Here is an 18329-nt window from a genome sequence, read left to right as displayed (position 1 = left end):
CTGGTGTTTGAGGATTGAAAGGTGATTTATGACTGATATGTCCATAAAAAGCCAGAGGCACAGTAACCGTGGTTCTAGAACCACAAGAAGTCTACTTGTTTGGTTCCTAGAGCATTGGCCCCAACCACTATTCTTCAAAATAGGCTTGCAGAAAGGGGCACGTGATGGAACCAGGAACTTCTAAAGCCACTGATGTAGCAGCAGACTTGTCTCAGGAAAATCAAAGAATCGTACAATTTTAGAGTTAAAAGAGACTTTAGGCCAATTCCCCTTAATGTATAGTCTGGAAAACAAGGACCTATAAGTGAATTCTAGAGTCATAAGCCCAGTTTATAACTTGTAATAATGTCAGTCATGCCTGACCTCAAGCTCAGATCCTAAATTAGGTGTAAATTTGTGTAAATATTTTTAAAATTCTTATTTATTTTGACAGAGAGAGAGTACACGCACACGCACAAGCAGGGGAGGGGCAGAGCGGTGGTGGGAGGGAGAGAATCTCAAGCAGGCTCCATGCTGTCAGCGCAGAGCCTGGCACAGGGATCAATATCATGAACCATAAGATCATGACCTGAGCTGAAATCAAGAGTCAGATGCTTAACCAATTGAGCCACCTAGGCACCCCTAAATTTGTGTAAATATTAAACTCATACTATAATCAATACTGATGCACATAATATAAAATGAGTCAATGGTTATAGCCTTGGTGATTTACCTTGAATAAGAAACAATCCCCAAATATATTTATTTCACGAGTTTGGAGTTTTTTATATTAGGTTTTCTCCAAAGTGAATCCCTGCTGAACTACTCTAATGGAATCCCACTTTAGTACAAAAAATATGTCACTTTTGGGGCGCCTGGGTGGCTCAGTCGGTTAAGCATCCGACTTTGGCTCAGGTCATGATCTTGCGGTCCGTGAGTTCGAGCCCTGCGTCGGGTTCTGTGCTGATAGCTCAGAGCCTGGAGTCTGTTTCAGATTCTGTGTCTCCCTCTCTCTGACCCTCCCCTGTTCACGCTCTGTCTCTCTCTGTCTCAAAAATAAATAAACGTTTAAAAAAAAAAAAAACAATAAATAAATAAATAAATAAATGTTAAAAAAAAATATATATGTCACTTGCTCCCGTTACAAACTCTTGCTGAGACCTTGGTGAGCTCACCATGTGTCACTTGGTGAGCTCACCATGTGTCACATGGTGAGACCAGAGCCATGTTTTCCAACAGCCCAGGCACAGCTATCAATAGCTGGAGTGGAGGGTCTCTTGTACCTGAATCCTAAATCCCTATCCTGCCAATTTTTTGCAACTCACCTGTTTCTGTGTACTTTTGAGGAAATTGATAGTTTTATGTGGCCATATATTAATATTTACTTTCTTGATAACAGAATTTGGTTAAGAAATGGCTAATTCTCCATAAGTATATTCTCAAATTATTTTTCTAGAGTACTTGCTTCCTACAATAAAATTGGGAGCAATGGCTTCACTGGCTGCAAATCGATAAAAGTGAGTATCAGTCGTATGTAAAAGACACATACAGATGTAACTGACTTTGCAGCGCAGCTCTTTACATAGATTAAAATGTTTTGTTCCTTATTATAGTACTGGGGTTTTCCCTTTGTATGATTTTCAGATCCTAGGAAGTTTGAAGTTAGAATCCTTCTGTGGCCTTCATTCACAGTTTGTAGAGTGAAGTGCTATTTTAGCCAGAAATGATATTTTCATGTGCCTACTAAGGCTTGTTTTCTTAAATCCCAATCCTGTTTTCATGATTTGATTATGCCATAACAGTTTTTGAGGCTTTATGCCAACTATCATTTAGTTTGAATGATTCTTTTTTAAATGAAAGAATACAGGAAAATGTGGTAATAATGTTCTTTCAAGAAAGCAAGTTACTGAACATTCTCCCCATATTCTATTATTTAAAAAACTACACCACCCATCTTTATCAAAGAGCATGTATTCATCCAAAATGCTGTTGTTAGTTAGAGGAAGGTATTGAAAGATGGCAACAAAGACCTATTTTGGTCTAAATATGGAAGGTGTCTTCCTCAACGGTGTATTCTCAGCACTTAGCAAACAATAGGGGATTATTAAATACTTTTGAGATAATGTTAAGATCAACTATGTGCACAGGAAATAATTAACATTAATTCATCTGCCTATAGTCTATAAGAAATAGATTGGATTTAACACAAATGCAATCATATAAGTGTTCATAAGGAGTTTGTAGAAAAACTGGGTAGAAAAGATGCTCTCTTTAATTGGAAAAATATCATAAAAATATTCCGTTGACTTGATAGAACATATGGAGCTGGCTGGGCAGATGGGTGGGAGTAGGTGGTTCCTGGCATGTGGAAGGGCCCCACAAGTCCATCTTCCTGCTCCTTGTCAGAAGAGAAATAATGATATACACACCAAGTGTTTCTCTCTGGTTTTAAATAAGGTTCATCTAGTTATGATACTTGGTCTCTATTTATATTTTTATGCTTTCTGAGCTTTCAGTTCTCTTCTTTCCTGGACAAGTCTACTGTGATGAACTTATCAACTATTTTAATGGAATAATTCTAGCTGATACAAATGGTGTAAAAAATCTGAATTGATAGGATTGGTCAGTTCTTTTGCTGCCCTCTCCAGGGCTTACCTCAAGATTTGGGTCTCCTGATGTCCAATCCAGATCATGGACCATGGGGTGTGTGCATGTGTAGGCATTTAAAAACCTCCATATAAATTTAATAAAATTTTAAAAATTAACATCAACAGTCCTGTTCACATTTTAAAGGAGCCTTTGGTTATAGTTACTTGTTTTTAGTGAAGATTCCTTCCACCCAATCTAGAACAAATTTGTTTCCTAAATTTGAGATTTTTATATTATATTATCTCCAAAGTGAGGTACCTTTGAACTTACTTTGCTGGGTCCAAATCTCAAATTTAGTGCAGGTGAAAATGTCATTTTCTCCCCTATGTTGTTAACTATTTGGCCTATGTACTGCCAGACTTAAAAAAAAATCTTGTGTATGTGTTGCCCCAAATGTAGGATGACTCACAGTCAGCATTTTGTAGCAACTAATGCTTAACCTTGGCTTTTTCTTGCACTTAAGGGGAAAAAAAAGAAAAAAAAATATTCAAAACACACAAAACTTTTGTCTGCATCAGTATAGAATTAAAGTGATTATCTCTGGGGAGTGTTAAAATGGAAGTGGGAGGATGTGAAAACAGATAATCCTCCTTTTAATCAAATACTTCAATACTGTTTGAAATGAGAACAGATGATTTTTGCAATATATCCATTTTTAAACTTTTAATTATTATTCGCTTTTCAACCTCGTTATTTCATATTCATACGAAATTAACCAGGATAGTGTGACAAACTCCCGTATACCCGTGGCTCAGCCTCAATAATGGTCAACTCGTTGACAATCTTGTTTTATGCACATTCCATTTCCCACCTCTGTGTTACGGGAAACAAAATCAGATATTACATTTCAACCACAGATATTTCTTTATTTTTTAATTTTTATTTACTTTAGAGAGAGAGAGCGTACGAGTCGGGGAGAGGGTCAGAGGGAGAGAGACAGAATCCCAAGCAGGGTCCACACTCAGCACGGAGCTTGACACCGGGTGGGATCTATAACCCTGGGATCATGACCTGAGCCAAAGTCAAGAGTTGGACACGCAACTGACTGAGCCACCCAGGTGCCCCTGTAGATATTTCAATGTATGTTTCTAAAAGAAGAGGATGCTTGGGGCGCCTGGGTGCCTCAGTCGGTCGACCTTCTGCCTCTGGCCTCAGGTCATGATCTCGAGGTTTGTGGGTTTGAGCCCCACGTCAGGATCTGTGCTGAGGGCTCAGAGCCTGGAGCCTGCTTCCGATTCTGTGTCTCCCTCTCTCTCTGCCCCTCCCCTGCTTGCTCTCTGTCTCTTTCTCAAATAATGAACATTTTTAAAAAATGTAAAAGAAGAGGACTCTTTATTTTTAACATAGACAAAATACCAGTTATCATATCTAAAATATTTTACAATAATTCCTTAATGTCTAATCAGTGTTCAAATGTCTTCATAAGTGGCATAAACAGCTTTTTGTTTGAGTTTACTTAAATCAGGATACAAATAAGGTCACATGTTGTGATAGTTGATACATCTTTTAAGTCTTTTTTAATCTGTAAACTTACCCCTATTTCATTCCCTTATTGTTGAGATGTATTTGTTTTTAAAAAAAAATTTCATCTAGAGTTTTCCATACCTTACATTTTGCTGACTGCTTCTCTTGAGGTCTGTTTGAACATATTCCTGGGCTCTTGTATTTTTTTTATAATTGATAGCTGGTAGCTTAATCTATTCTAGCAGTTTGATCAGATTCAGGTTATCTCTTTCAAAGCAAGATAGTGATAGTTTAGTGTCTCTTTTTTGTGATGTTAGCAACCACTGAAGCTCATGGCTTGATCCTACTTTATCCAAGGTGGCAAAATGATGGTATTCTAATTTTATCATCCCTTCTATTTGTTATCTAGGATATTTCTATAATGAAAAAAACCTCCTCATCTGCTACTTGATTTTCAGTGGTATAATTTCTTAGCGAAAACAAGACGGTTTCTTTCCGTCCCTCTGTTTATCATTTTTCAAAATAATGAGTTGGTTTTAGTGGTGACTAATTATTTTTCTCATATCATTTGACAAACAGTTGAAATGTTACAACTAATTGCCATTATCATCCTTCTAGACGCTAAAATGGACCCATCTTTAGCCACTGAGAGTCTCTTCAAGGTGGTTCCTGAATCCTTTGATGATGACCCTAGTGTTCTTTTGATTGCTTTCTTGTATATTTCTTTCCTCAGACCTGGAGTCCACCATTTCTCTAAGGAGCCAGATTCCATTTAGTGGAAAATACCTGGAATGAAATAATTTTTTTAGTTGGATGTATACTTCGACCCAATCACCCAATCATTTGTCAGCACACCCTGAGTGTTGGGATTAAAACACAGATTTGGAGTAAAAAAAAAAAAAAAAAAAAAAAAAAAAAAAGACTAGGGTTTGAATCCCATCACTTGCCAGCTTGGTGATCTTAGAAAATTTACAGGGCTGTAATGTGCAGCAACACAGCAAAGCAGCAGAGGCTAGAAGCACGGCGGCCCCGGTATTCTCTCCTGCACAGATGCCATAGGAAAGGATGGACCTGACAGCTGTTCTCAGCAATGAGTCCCAGAAACTCCTGAGGTGGATAGAGGTTGATTCTGTCCACGGGCAGGGAAAGTAGCCAGGGGTAGGGAAGGCCTAGGGTCACAAATAGGGACCAGGTTTGGGGGACAATGTTTTAGTTCTGCCCTTTCATCATCCCTGTATTGCCCTAGGCAGATTTCCCCCTTCCTTTTGGTGATGATTGCAGGGGCAGGGTATCAGGGGACAGGCCAGAAGCAGTGGGTAACCACAAGGCAGAGCTCTGACCTGGTAGGGTGATGAGCAGATGGCAAGGAGTATAGCTGGTCTGACCAGTCCCCAAGAACTCCCCTCCACACACACACACACCCCTGCTCTCACCCTCCTGTGGGCATCTGCTTGTAATACAGAGTGGCTGCCTCCAATAAAAGATTATTCAGAGGTTCTTTGGAGACCAGGTGAGCACAGTACCATGTGTCTCCCACAAAGGCACACGGCAGCCAGCACACACACCGATTCACCTGGAGAAGCACAGTCTTGCTAGATGTCTGCCCCTCTCCACGAGTGCATTTTCCTAATCAAGGCAGCTCGATGTCCGGAAGGGGCAAGGATGGGCTCAGAGGGCAGATTCTGAGAGCTGCAAGTTGGGAGAACAACAAATGGAATAACTTATACCAGAGAAGGCAGAACTCATGAAAAAACAGGAAAAGAAGTAAAAGCCAGAGTAATAAATATGCTTAAAGAAATGAGAGAATTTACTGGGAACAGGAAGTGAGAATAAGCAGTTGAGGAAAAGAATTAGAAATATTAAGAAGTAGTTCTGCCAGACAGAGCAAAGAGTACTGTATGATATCATTTATATGTGGACTCAAGAAAGAAAGAAAGAAAGAAAGAAAGAAAGAAAGAAAGAAAGAAAGAGAAAAAGAGAAAAAGTTAAATTCAAAGAAGCAAAGGGTAGAACAGTGGTTGCCGGGGGCTGGGGAAAATAGGGAGAGGTTGTAAAAGAGTACAAACTTCCAGGGCTCTTGGGTGGCTCAGTCAGTTAAGCGTCCGACTTTGGCTCAGGTCATGGTTTTGTGGTTCATGGGTTCGAACCCTGCGTCGGGTTCTGTGCTGACAGCTCAGAGCCTGGAGCCCGGTTTGGATTCTGTGTCTCCCTCTCTCTCAGCCCCTCCCCCACTCACGCTCTGTCTCTCTCTCTCTCAAAAATAAACACTAAAAAAAAACTTTAAAAACACTCAAAAAATAATAGTAATAAGTAGTAAATATGTGAGCTGGAAGATTAGGCCAAGGAGTTTTGCCTGGAGGCATTGCAAAAGGACAGGGTAAAGAATGGAAAAGAAATTTGGAGAATCAGACATGTGTCCAAGTCCATTTGGTAGGGACACCAGAAGAACAAAAGGAAATGGAAGGAGGCCAATAGTTCAAGCAATAATGACCAAGAATTTCCTAATGTCACACGGCGAGTGAGTGGCAAAGCCAGGAGGTCAGGCCAGGCAAGCTAGCTGGAGTACATACTCTGGACGACTATTTACTGCCGTGGGTCTACTCTATCAGCTGCCAGTCTGGAGGAGGAGGAGAATGAAGTTGGGCATAGGACATAAAGAGGGGACAAATACACAGTAAGCAGAAGAGAGCCTGTGCATGAACTGAGGGAGACGGTGTGGCAGGAGCTGGGGAGAAATCTGGATGCCTCAACTCAATGCCACTGAGGTCTTTAAAAACAAGCATCAAAACCCCCCAAAACACAGAAACCACAATCTAAAAATAACAACAAAAACAGACAAGTCACTTCCTCTCTCTAATCCTCAATTTCTTCATCTATAGATGGCAGACAGTAACTGCCACGTCATAGGGCTGTTGTAAAGATGAAATCATAGAATATAGGTGGGATTCTGCGCACAGAAAACAATGGCGTATACTGACATAAAATAATACAATTTCTTATTTAACAATTCAATAAATACTTGTTGAAGATCTATGCTCCAGGCAGTGGAATACAAAACAGACAAAAATCTTTGAAGCTATGGAATTTCTGGGGTAGAAGGTGGGGTGGGGGGAAGGAAAAAGGCAATACGCGTAAATAGATAACAATGTGAGGCACTGTGAGTGCTAATAACGAAATTAGAGCAGGGTAAAGGAATAGAAAATGGTGTTGTGAAGAGGTACTATTTTGGCAGGATGGCTGGGAAGGGTCTATGGAAGGAATAAGGTGAGTGAACGAGGCAGGAAACATCTGGAGGAGTGGAGTTCTTGGTGGCAGTAACAGTAAGTGCAAAGGTCCTGAGGTCGGAGAGTACTCGGCATGTTCAAGGAATGGCAGAATGCGGATACCCTGCTTGGGAGCAGAGTGAGACAGGGAATAGCAGTTGGAAATTAGGTCAGAGAGGTAGCCAGTGGCCAGATCATTTGGGTCTTCATCCATCACTAACAATTCAGCTTCTCTTTCATTATTTGAAAACTTTGTCTTTGCGTACTCCACTAAATCGGAGGTGCCGACCATGGAAGGGAGCCTTCTTATTTAGCAAATTCTTTCCAGCCTCTATGATTTAGTATGGTGGAAGACACCTCTGCCTTCTAGTTGAGCAGAAGACACCTCAAAATTGAGCTTCCTGGGCAATTGCCTTCTCCCTGCTGGCCACAGGAAGTATCTTTTGATCCACAGTGGTCATTCCAAACCAGTCCTCTAATTGCCCTTGTCCAGGTCTGTGGGAATTACTCAGAAATGTTTGAAGTCCCAGAGCCAGGCACACTCTGAGTCACCCCTTAGTCTAGGGGAGGTGGCCAGGAAGCAGCCAGGATTAGGACAGGTTTTGATTTAGTGCTGTTGGATTCTCTTACACAGCCCTGCCCATACCCAAGGGTAACCCTATCTCACCCCTGCAGGCTGAGGTGCCCATGTACTTTAGAAAGGCATCCTAAACATGACCCGATCCTTCCCTCCCCCAGCGAAGGTTGTTCCTTTTCACTAATCACAGCAGAAGATTCCTTTCATCTCCCATACCTCTCAGAGCACGGGTGTTCTGGCCACAGCTGCCCATGTCAGAAACCAATGCACCCTGTTCTTGTTTTCCTTTCCAGTCATCTCTGGATTTGTAATCCGTCTGGAAGGCTGTCCATTTCTCACCTCCATAAATCTGGTAGCGCAGTTTGCATTATTACTTGCCGACAACTTCTTCTAGGTATTTAGATTGTATTTAAAAAAGCAAGCCCAGAACTAAGGAGATGAAGGAAAAATAAACTAAGGAATTGCTGCCTATGTGGGGTTATATTTAAATTTGTCATCTAGGACTTCTGGAAGGAGAAGAGTCAGCAGCCCATAAGATGGTAACCGAGCTTTCTTACATTGCACACTGTTCCAGAGGTTTGGTGCAGCTATCAACGTTAACAGACAGGACGGTGTCAAGAAGAGAGCCATATCTGGACTGGCCCCTTGATTCTGAACACCATAATTATGAGAAGGTAAATACAGACCCTTTAGCTCCAAAGATTTTTTTTCTGAGGTTGGTGGAAAGGACTCAAAAATGTACATCGTGAAGATGGGAATCAGTTGACCTTTTTTACTCAGAAATGCAGGGCTGGCTTGACTTAGTGTAATAATGTGCCTCACCATCACTCTCCTTATCTCTTGTGAACAATAATTTCAAGATTTCACTCAGAATTTCTCTATCCCAGTAATTCTTAGCAACCTGGCACTTATTCCCACTAGCGTGCCACAAAATGGCCTCAGGCAGACATTTTGTTGAAGCTTAGATGGGGATAATTATAGCTTCGTGTACCTGCCCTCATGCAGCTCAGTGGAGGTGTTGATGACTCCTTGGCCAGCCATGACAAATTCTATGGCTGGGTACCTCCCTAAGAGCTGGGCCAGGTAGGAATAGAAGCGGGAAGAAACACGGTGCAGCTCAGTTCATGGAGGAGAGAATCACAACTAACTATTCTGAGAAATTAGGGTATTGGTATTTCTGACCTTCTGAGATGGCTGTCACGAACAGAAATGACTCGACAGTCCCAGAAGGCGTGACTTCGTGCCAGTCCAAAGCAACCTCTTGTGTGCCGGAGGAACCATGGACCTGACTTGCCACTTCTGACTCCACGCAGGTGAGAACATCAACTCATGGGCGTCTCGGGGACTAATGAAATAAGCAGTAGCAAGGTATTAAAGTTCTTCGAAAGGATTTGCTGTCTGATCTTATAGCAGCAGCATCCATTTCCTCTTTTGCTGGGAACACTCAGATAAACGTGGGAAAGGAAGGACTTGAAATAACTGGAGACGTAAACTCTGAATATGTGTCTTCTCGGTAGCACAATTTATTATTGGCCAAGTAGGGCTGTCCCCTGGGGAACCACTGTAAGGGGGGAGTTTAGAACACACTCTATCCTGCCGATGTTTTTATTTCCCCTGTTTTTACCGTCCCATCTAATTTCGGCCACCTGACTCACAGTGGTACTTAAAAAACCCTGCAGCAACATAATAGAATAAAATGAACGTGAACTTCAGAAGTAGAGATGAGGAGGCCTGAATCTTGGTTCTACCATTCACTTAGGTACTCGATGTTTTAGTACATGTCTAAGTACAAGGTACTTAATGTCTTGAGGTCTCAGTTTATTTCTCTGGGAGACAAGAAGAAACACCAACCTGAATGTGTTAGTCTGCCCAGGCTGCCATAACAAAATACTACGGACTGTGTGGCTTAAACAACAGAAATTGAATTTCTCACAGTGCTGGAGGCTGGAAGTCCAAGGTTAAGGTGCTGTCAGGGTTAATTTCTGGCGAGGCCTCTCTCCTTCTTTCTTGCTATGTCCTCATGTGGCCTTTCCTCTGTGCATGCACAGAAAGAAGGGCTCTGGTATCTCTTCCTACTGTTAGAAGCATACCAGTCCTACTGGATAAGGGTCTCACCCTTATGACCACATTTAACCTTTAAAAAAAATGTTTTTTAATGTTTATTTTTGAGAGAGAGAGAGAGAGAGAGAGAGAGAGAGAGAGAGAGAGATCCGAAGAGGCTCCAGGCTCTGAGCTGTCAGCACAGAGCCTGACATGGGGCTCAAACCCATAACCATATCATGACCTGAGCCGAAGTCGGACGCTCAGCTGACTTAACCTTAATTATCTCCACAAAGGCCTGATTTTCAAATACAATCATATTGGGGGTTAGGACTTCAACATATGAATTTTGGAGGAACACAGTTCAGTTCATGACACTCAAACACTGTCACAAGGATTATTTCAGATTATATATACACAGGACCTAGCCTTGTTCCTACAGCATAGTCAGTGCTCAGTGGATATTGATTCCCTTACCTTCCACCCTGTGTCACTTACCTCCCTAGTGGGTCGCTTTCTTCTCTACACATGAGAAGCTGGATTTGGCCCTTTGCATAGATGGAATAGATAGTTACAGAGTGAACAGAGGGATTCCCAAGACTTGAGTTTGGTAAAAAATTTCTCCCTTCCCTCATTGGTGTGGTTTCCAGTTGTAGGCCTCCTTTTCCCAGCTACTGTCTCCATTCTGGGAACTGTCCTTTCCACATGAAGGGCTGGGTCCAGCCACAGCAGCCTGTTCCTTCTCCAACACCCTGGTTTGACATCTCAAGCCACGTTCTTTCTCCTGAGAATTTGGATATGAGATTCAGTCCCTGCTGAAGGACAGAAGCCAGCCTGCAGATACAGAATGAGGTTGATGATAATGTTGATAGGTACCATAATTGAGAGCTCAGTGTGTGTCAGGTACCGTTCTAAGAGTTGTTCACATGTTGACTAATTTAATCATCACCACAACTCTACGAAGTAGATATGTTCATCATTTCCCCCTTTTTACATCACTTCCCTTTTTGAGGAAATTCAGGTGTGAGAGTATTTGCCCAGGGTCACATAGCTATTAAGTCTGGACACAGGCAAGAGTAGAGGATCTTACCTCCAGACAGAAAAGCAGAGTATCCTCACGGTTCTTTGGTCTTGCCCTTCTTTCTCACGGATTCCATGACATGTTTCGGTATCTTGCCAATGAATTCCTTTTTTGCTTTAACAGTCTGAAGTGGGGTTTTGTTCTTAAACCAAGGGAACTTGTGTTAAGATGGTGGCCCTGGCCTATTAGATCTGTTGCACTCAACATTAGAGGATGTTTTTGAGATTAACAACCATAGATAAGTGACTATGGAAAACGGTTTGTTAATGATTCAATTCCATTACAAAGTTTAAAATTGGTTAAATCACAATGAAGAAGGTCTCCTAGAAGAGATTACGGGAGCAGTAAAAGCCTCCTTTTCCCGAAAACACATGATTTTAAGCAGTAACGATGGGGTAAGCTCATCACTAGCAGTGTGCCCTACAAAGGACGTGGTGATTTGATGTGTGTGTGCATATGCCAGTGTGTTGGGAGAGAAGTTGTGTGTTTTCTATCAAGCCTGGAAAAGCTGGAAGGCAATGTTGGGGCTGAGGGAAGTGAGGAAAGGTGAGCCAGGTGAATACGATTGGAGAGCTTATGCCTTTAAGGTATGATTCAAAGGGTGTTTGCAACCCAAGGTGAAATTAGTACAGAAGGATAATGAATACATTGAAATTGGTGAGATACTTAATACTGCCTAGGTTTTATTTCCTTTAAATCTTGCTGAAAGTACCAGTTATGCAGGTGCATTACTCTTTCTAGAGTGTTCTTGATTAATACATACTGCTAGTGCATAGACTTTTTAAAGAGTAACCAACTGGCTGAATCATGTACATTTTCATTGGAAAAACTAGTGATGTGCCTAGAGTGAGTCTGCCTGATGTCCAGATAGCTAGCTGATATCATTGCCCAGTGGTCAACTGTAGCTGCCGGAAGAGCTGGCAAAGCGTCTCAGGACACTGATTCGCCTTTCTCCTCCCAGCCTGAAAAAAGTACAACCTCAAAATGTTTGTGTTTGACATTCTTTCCAGAAGGAAGTAACAAGGAAATAATTCACTTGTGGCTTAGGTTGACTGGCATGGAAATGGAGGCTCTTTCTCCTTTGGCTCAGGTCAGGGAGTAGTCAGTCCCTGTGGGAGGCAGAGCGCCTTCTGCTGAAGAATGGGTAAAGGAAAGAGAAATGAAATGGAGAGGAAATGGCCAGAGAGGAGGATGCGTCAGGAGCGGGAGAGTTGAAACATTACGACACATGACGAAATGGAGACACTGTGTGACATGAAAGGATGCAGGTAATGCCAAACCTCCAAACTACAGAGCAAACCCAAATAAACAGTGTACTCTCTCATCTAATCTGTGCCTCCGTAAGTCTCTCATCATTTTCCCAATATTTGAGAAGAATGTGACTTCCTGGCTTAGTCAACCTTGGGAAAGGCTGGGATGGGGGCCCTTCTCTTACTCAAACGAAAAGCCTCAAAGATGCAACCAGGAGGGAAGAAGGGCTCAGTCTTCTGCATCAGAAATGATTCTTCCAAAGCAGGTACCATGAAACTATCTCTAAAGGGAGAATACATAGTGCCCTGGTCACCACATTGCACAACTCCAGAGAATGCCATTCACACTCCAGACTATTTTAGCTCATGGAGTGGCATTGGGTACTATACTCGTGGCTGTACACAACAACTCTGCAGAATCATGTAGCTTTAAAAAAAAATCACCAGATAACAAGAAGTTCATATTGTAGTCAATTAGCTAATTTGTTTTCATTAATAAGGAGCTCCGAATGCACACAACGATTAAAGCACTCTTAAATTTCATCCTTCCAAAGTGTTCTCTTTCTTCCCTTCTCATGCTTAACATGTTTTTGTGTTAATAATCTAGACTTATTTTGTTATATTTGTGCTGTTAAGTCAGTGGTTCTGAATTAAAGGGGGGTGGTATAACAGAATTACTTTGGAAATGTTTTCAAAAACATCAACAGGAGAATGGATAAGCAAAGTGATATGTACACACACATATACACACACACACAGTGTAATTCCAGTCATATGAAGTTTGAGAACTAGCAAAACTACCCTATAGTGACAGAAGTTAGCCTGGAGAGGTGATACAGACTGAGAGGTCACACAAGGGAAATTTTTGTGGTGATGGACATTTTCTGTATCTTGGTCTGGACGGTGGTCCCATGGATGCATCCATATAAAAAAAAACCGTCAAACTGTACATGCAATGAAGGTCGTGCTTTTTATTGAATGTGAAAATGTTCTCAATAAAATACTGTCTAAAAATATGAGTTACACACATACACCGACCCAAGCCTCCACCCTGAACTCAGGGACTAAGATGAATGAAATAGGGGGAGCAGGGGATACAGACCAGCATTATGTATTTTTAAAAAGCTCCCCATTGTTATTTCCCACCATTACTATCAGCTTCCAAATATTTTTAGGATAAAAACAAATACATGAATAATATATAAGACTTTAACATTTGTGGAAGAACGCTGGAGATCATAAGCGTTTTCCCGCAAAAGTTTGCTTACTTTCCTGTCCGCTTTGATTGAGGAACTTGTTTTGTTTTGCTTTGCTTTGAGTGATTTCAATGTTTCTGAAGGTGTACAATTAATAAATTAATGGGAGGAAAAATTGGAGATAGGAAGAATCATGAGGGCCCATGAAATTCTGCCTGTATTTAGAGTTTGAATCAGGTTTAGAACAAGTTGAAATATTTGGGGGCATATTTAATATTGACAAGTTCCTAAAATTGCAGTTTTCAAGTAAACCTGTCAGGATGTATTTGGGACCTGTGCTATCAACTATCCTGTTCATTCTGATGCATATTAAGGAGATTTGAGTGTGATGCAGATTTAGGAAGTGTTTTTTTTTTTCTTTTTTAAAAGTGGCTTGTGACTAGCTTTTATATAGTTATTCAAAGAATGAAAGGCTTTTTTTCACTTCACATTGGACTTTCTATTTAAAAAATATTCTGGGGTGCCTGGGTGGCTCAGTGGGTTGAGCGTCTGGTTTCAGCTCAGGTTATGATCTCACAGTTCATGAGTTTGAGCCCCGTGGAGGGCTCTGTGCTGAAAGCTCAGATCCTGGCATCTACTTCAGATCCTGTCTCCCTCTCTCTGCCCCTTCCCCACTCACGCTCTCTCTCTCTCTCTCAAAAATAAACATGAAAAAAATATTCTTACTTGTGTATTGCTTTTCTGTGATCTATTCTAAAGACAGAAATATGGCTGGTCGGATGTACTTCATGGGTTTCTAAATTAATAATTTTTTTTTAATTTTTAGAAGTAAAATTATTTAAATGGAGTCTGCAGGCTTAGTGCTAAATCTTAGTGTGTGAGTTGTGTGTGTGTGTGTGTATGTGTGTATTTTGCCTGTGAACACCCCACCCCGCAACACCCCCCACATTCATTCTGATTCCAAAGGCAGTGTGAAAACAGTTCTCTCCCTGAGACATCCTGGCTTTATCACTTAGCTTCCTCCATAGGCATGCGGTCTGCCTGGAGGACCATACATTCATTCAAGGTCAGACCCGGGAAAGACCTCAGAGATGAAGTAATTCAACCAAACTCTGACCTCCATGTCACACTCCACTTAAAAAATAAACTTAGGCCTCGGGGTGAAGTGGCTTGTTCAGGGTCACCTGGCTGGTCAGAGGCAGAACCAGAATCGTATGTCTACATGCAACCTTTGTGCCTCCATACCACCGCTGTCTCGGCATTCTGTGCTCAGAGTTGGGTATCACAGAGGGGCAATACACAAATGCCATTTCCTTTCCTCCAAGACCCCAAGAGGCCTCTCCTCTGTATCACTTTGAGAGCCTGCAGGGATTTACTTATTTTTAATGTGAATCCTATGTTGGTGAAATTTTGAAGAGTTTAAGAGCTTGCAATTTTGGGGCCAGACAAGGGTCCATTATCCTAGTTCACTAGCTGTTGTGAACCTTGGTGAGACAGGTGATTTCTTCACTCCTCGCTTTTCTCGTCTAGGAAATGGGGTAATTACACGGGGGCACATACGGTGCTTTTCATACTTCCTGGAGCACAGCAAAGCATTCGGAAATTTTCTTTGGAAATCTAGCAAGTCCATACTGAAGCCATCCAGCTATCTCCTTGAAAGTTTGAGAAACTGACTTCAATTTTCTTCAGCCTTTTCCTTCCGCCCCTGTGTGGGGGCTTCTTGACTTCACTGTTCCGGCGGTTGGCAAATACTCAGAGAAGTCAAGTCACCACAAATTTGTACATGATGAGCACAGTAGGTTTTGCTTTTTAGTTCCCAGTTCTCTTCCCTGAGAGCTCCGGATTTTTGTATGAGATGTGGGACACTGAAGCAATCTGGGACATCTTCTGTGACAACGACTCCAAGGACCCTTTTCAACCTAAGAAAGGGCTAAAGGATTGGGTTTTGAGTCCTGGTTAGAGAACAGACCCCTAAGACATATTTTTGGTAACGCAAAGGACCACGGAAAAGTAGACGATACTAAGAAAACGATTTTTACAGCTACAAGAGCCAAGGCTTTCAGGAGCTGGGAGGCTCCGTCACCCCTTGGGTCATGAGCAGGGCTGGTCCTAAATCCAGATTCCCTCGCCAGGCTGGGTGCTTTTACCATCACGGCCGCTGCGTCCCATTAACCCCACCTCTGAAAGTGCTAAGGAAGTTCCCTCCCAGTGCCCACCCAGGCGGGGAGGGGCAAGGCTGGGGCACGGAAAGAACCGGGGAAACGACGTATTCCAGCTCCCAGCACACACAAAACTGCTTGCGCGATTCGGCGCGTGGGGAGAAGCGGGGGGGGGGGGGGGGGAGGGGGAGTTAGAGGCCAGATCCAGGACGCAGAGACTCCCGGTGCGCTGGGGAGAGACCTGGAGATTGCATGCTCGGGAAGCCACCTTCCTTTCCCCTGGTCTGTCTCCCCTTGTGCAGTGGCTGCCTGGGGACGCCCCGCTCGGAGGGTTTCTCCCAGATGAGACGTCCCGTCCCTGCCCACGATCGGGGCCCGCGAGTGGCCGCCTCTGCCCCGCCCCTGCGGTTTCCGAAGGTCTAAGGGGGATTTTTTTCCCCCCTTCCCGCCCCCGTCCCTGCCTCCGCCAAGAGCGGCGCTAGGTCGTGCCGGCTGCGGTGGCTTTTCCTTCTCCACTCCCACGTCTCTGACTCCAGGGAGTTTCACCCGTCCTCCCTCCTCAGCCCTCACCTTTAAACAGTTCCCCAAGCCACCGCTCCAAAAGTGCGCGACTGCTCCCGGGCCTGCACACGGAGCTCCTGCCGCCCGGCATTCCTCGGATTCCAGCGCTGTGACGTCCCCGAGGCCGGCTCGCCTCCAGCCCGGGAGCTCGGGCTCCAAGTTTCGGCGCTCCCCCGCGCGGACGCCCCCCCCCTCACCCCCCGCCCCCGCCGCCCCGCCGCCCCGCCGCCCCGCCGCCCCGCCGCCCCGCCGCGCGCGCCTCCCGGGCGCATTCCTCCCCGCCCCCGGCCGCGCGCCCCGCGCTCCCTCCGCCTCCGGCCCCCTGCGCCGCCGCCCGGCCCGGGGGTGGGGGAGCCACGGCCGCCGGCGCCTGCTCCGTCCCCTCCCATCGCACGGCCCCTTCCTCCCTCCTCTCCCGGCCGCTCGCATTTCCTGCCGCCCGGGCTCTCGCGGCCCCGGAAAGTTCTGCCCAACTTTTTCTCCCCCCGCCCCGAGCGAGCGGGCGCAGCCGGCGCAGTCTGGGGGCAGGTTGCCGCGCTCCTCCTCGCTCCGCTGCCCGCCCTCCCGGCTCCGGTCCTCGGGGAGCCGCAGACACCCGGTGGTCGCGGTCTGTCCCTCCCCTCCCACCTCACCCATCCTCCGCGGCCTTCTGGCCCCGGCCCCCCTCCGGCGGGACAACCCCGTGCCTAGGTGGCTCTCCTTTTCTCCTTGTCGGTGCGCCGGGATCGCGGCGGAAACCTCCCTCCCCTTTCGCCTCCTCCGGCTCCTTCCCTCCGCCCCTCCTCCGCCAGCCACTGGAATCAATTCCTTAGGGAATTGGGGCTCCGCCGCCGCCGCCGCGGACGACAGCCTTTCCGCGCGGGACTCCGGGGCACCGACGGGGCCATGTAAGCAGGTAAGCGCCGTCTGCGGCGCGGGGAGTCGGGCCCGAGGTTGGGGGCCGCCAGGGCGCTCCGGGCGCCCGGCCGACGGCGGGGACCAACGCCGGCAGCGCCAGCTCGCGATCGGCGGCCCGGGACGCTGGCAGAGCGGTGGGGGGCGCGAGGTGGCCGGGCCGCAGGGGTTTTCTGTCCCGGTGGGAGCTGCCCGACCTGAGGCGCACGTCTGGTCTGGGCAGTGAAGGTGGAAGGTGAGCGCTGTCTGGAGAGAGTTTGCGGTTAAACGCACACCGTCGCCCCCCTCCTCCCCGTTCCCTCCTGCTTTTTGGGAACCGAGAGAGGGCCTGGAAAGGGCAGCTGGAGAGACCCGAGCGGTGGGAGCCGGAAGATGAGAGAAGAACGACGTCGCTCTGGCTCCGACGGGAGAGGAACGCTGCTCCCCGGCCCCACTCCGCTCCCCGCCTGCCCAGGGGGGACGGGATCTTGGGAGGCAGAGGAGTTTTTATGCGCTCCCACTAGGCCCCAGCCTTGCCACCAAACTCCTGGCCTTCTTGGCCCCTACTCGGGTGGTCGGGCTGGCTCGTAGGGACAAAACCTGGGGCCACATAATTTCAGAACAGGTTTGCACCTCAAACTTTCAAAGTTCTGAGTATGAACAAGTTCTGAGGGTGTTGTTCATAAGTCTCTCCTCTCTCCCGGGCATGACCCCTAAGTTTGGGTTTTGAATACTTGTTAGTTTTACACCTTTCTGAGGGAGTAGGGAGGTAGTGGCCCCCCTACCTAGCATTCCCTAACACTTCCTTCTGTTCCTGTCCCCCCACCCTCCAACCCCACCTACAAATCAAGGAGATTGTGGGGTTTGGGCTTCAGTCTGTCCAGGAACTGGCCCTTGCAGGCTCTTTGTGAAGGCGAGGAATCTCTAGACTGCAGGCTGAATATAGGGTTACAGGGTTTCCAGCAATGAGTTAATTTCTTAAAATGGCTTAGTTCACCCATTCATTCAACAAACCTAGCATTGAGCTTCTAGACTGTGCTAGGGAAACAGAATACAAAGGTAGTTCAGCAAGCTGTAACTGCAGCCTCCTGGAGGAAACCCACAGGCTGATAAGAATTATAGTGTAGTGAGGGAGAGGTGCTTTGAGAGTCAGAGAAGGCTTGGTTCTGTTGATGAGGGGGTGAGGTGTGCCCCGAGTTTACAGGGTTACAGTGGTGCTTACCTGTAGGAGTGATGA

General features: G+C 45.3%; 1 protein-coding gene and 1 long non-coding RNA gene across 4 annotated transcripts in view; one reads left to right on the top strand and one right to left on the bottom strand.

The window, feature by feature from the left end:
• Positions 1–13454, top strand: part of LOC113603830 (uncharacterized) — a 36347-nt gene extending 22893 nt beyond the window's left edge. For 2 of the 3 annotated variants that reach the window (XR_003425563.2, XR_008292907.1), the window contains exons 4-5: positions 8434–8606; positions 9140–13454. This is a non-coding gene — a long non-coding RNA (uncharacterized LOC113603830). The remainder of the gene's footprint in view (positions 1–8433; positions 8607–9139) is intronic. The other variant, XR_008292908.1, reaches the window with a different exon arrangement.
• The window catches only part of CENPF (centromere protein F), a 100397-nt gene extending 83969 nt beyond the window's left edge, over positions 1–16428 (bottom strand). The window contains exon 1 of the mRNA XM_053208810.1: positions 16229–16428. The gene's annotated coding sequence lies outside the window, so the exon portion shown is untranslated. The remainder of the gene's footprint in view (positions 1–16228) is intronic.
• Positions 16429–18329: the final 1901 nt, after the last annotated feature.

The sequence above is a fragment of the Acinonyx jubatus genome, chromosome E4, assembly GCF_027475565.1.
Source record: "Acinonyx jubatus isolate Ajub_Pintada_27869175 chromosome E4, VMU_Ajub_asm_v1.0, whole genome shotgun sequence".
NCBI classification, from domain to species: domain Eukaryota; kingdom Metazoa; phylum Chordata; class Mammalia; order Carnivora; family Felidae; genus Acinonyx; species Acinonyx jubatus.
This window is presented reverse-complemented; position numbering and strand designations above follow the sequence as displayed.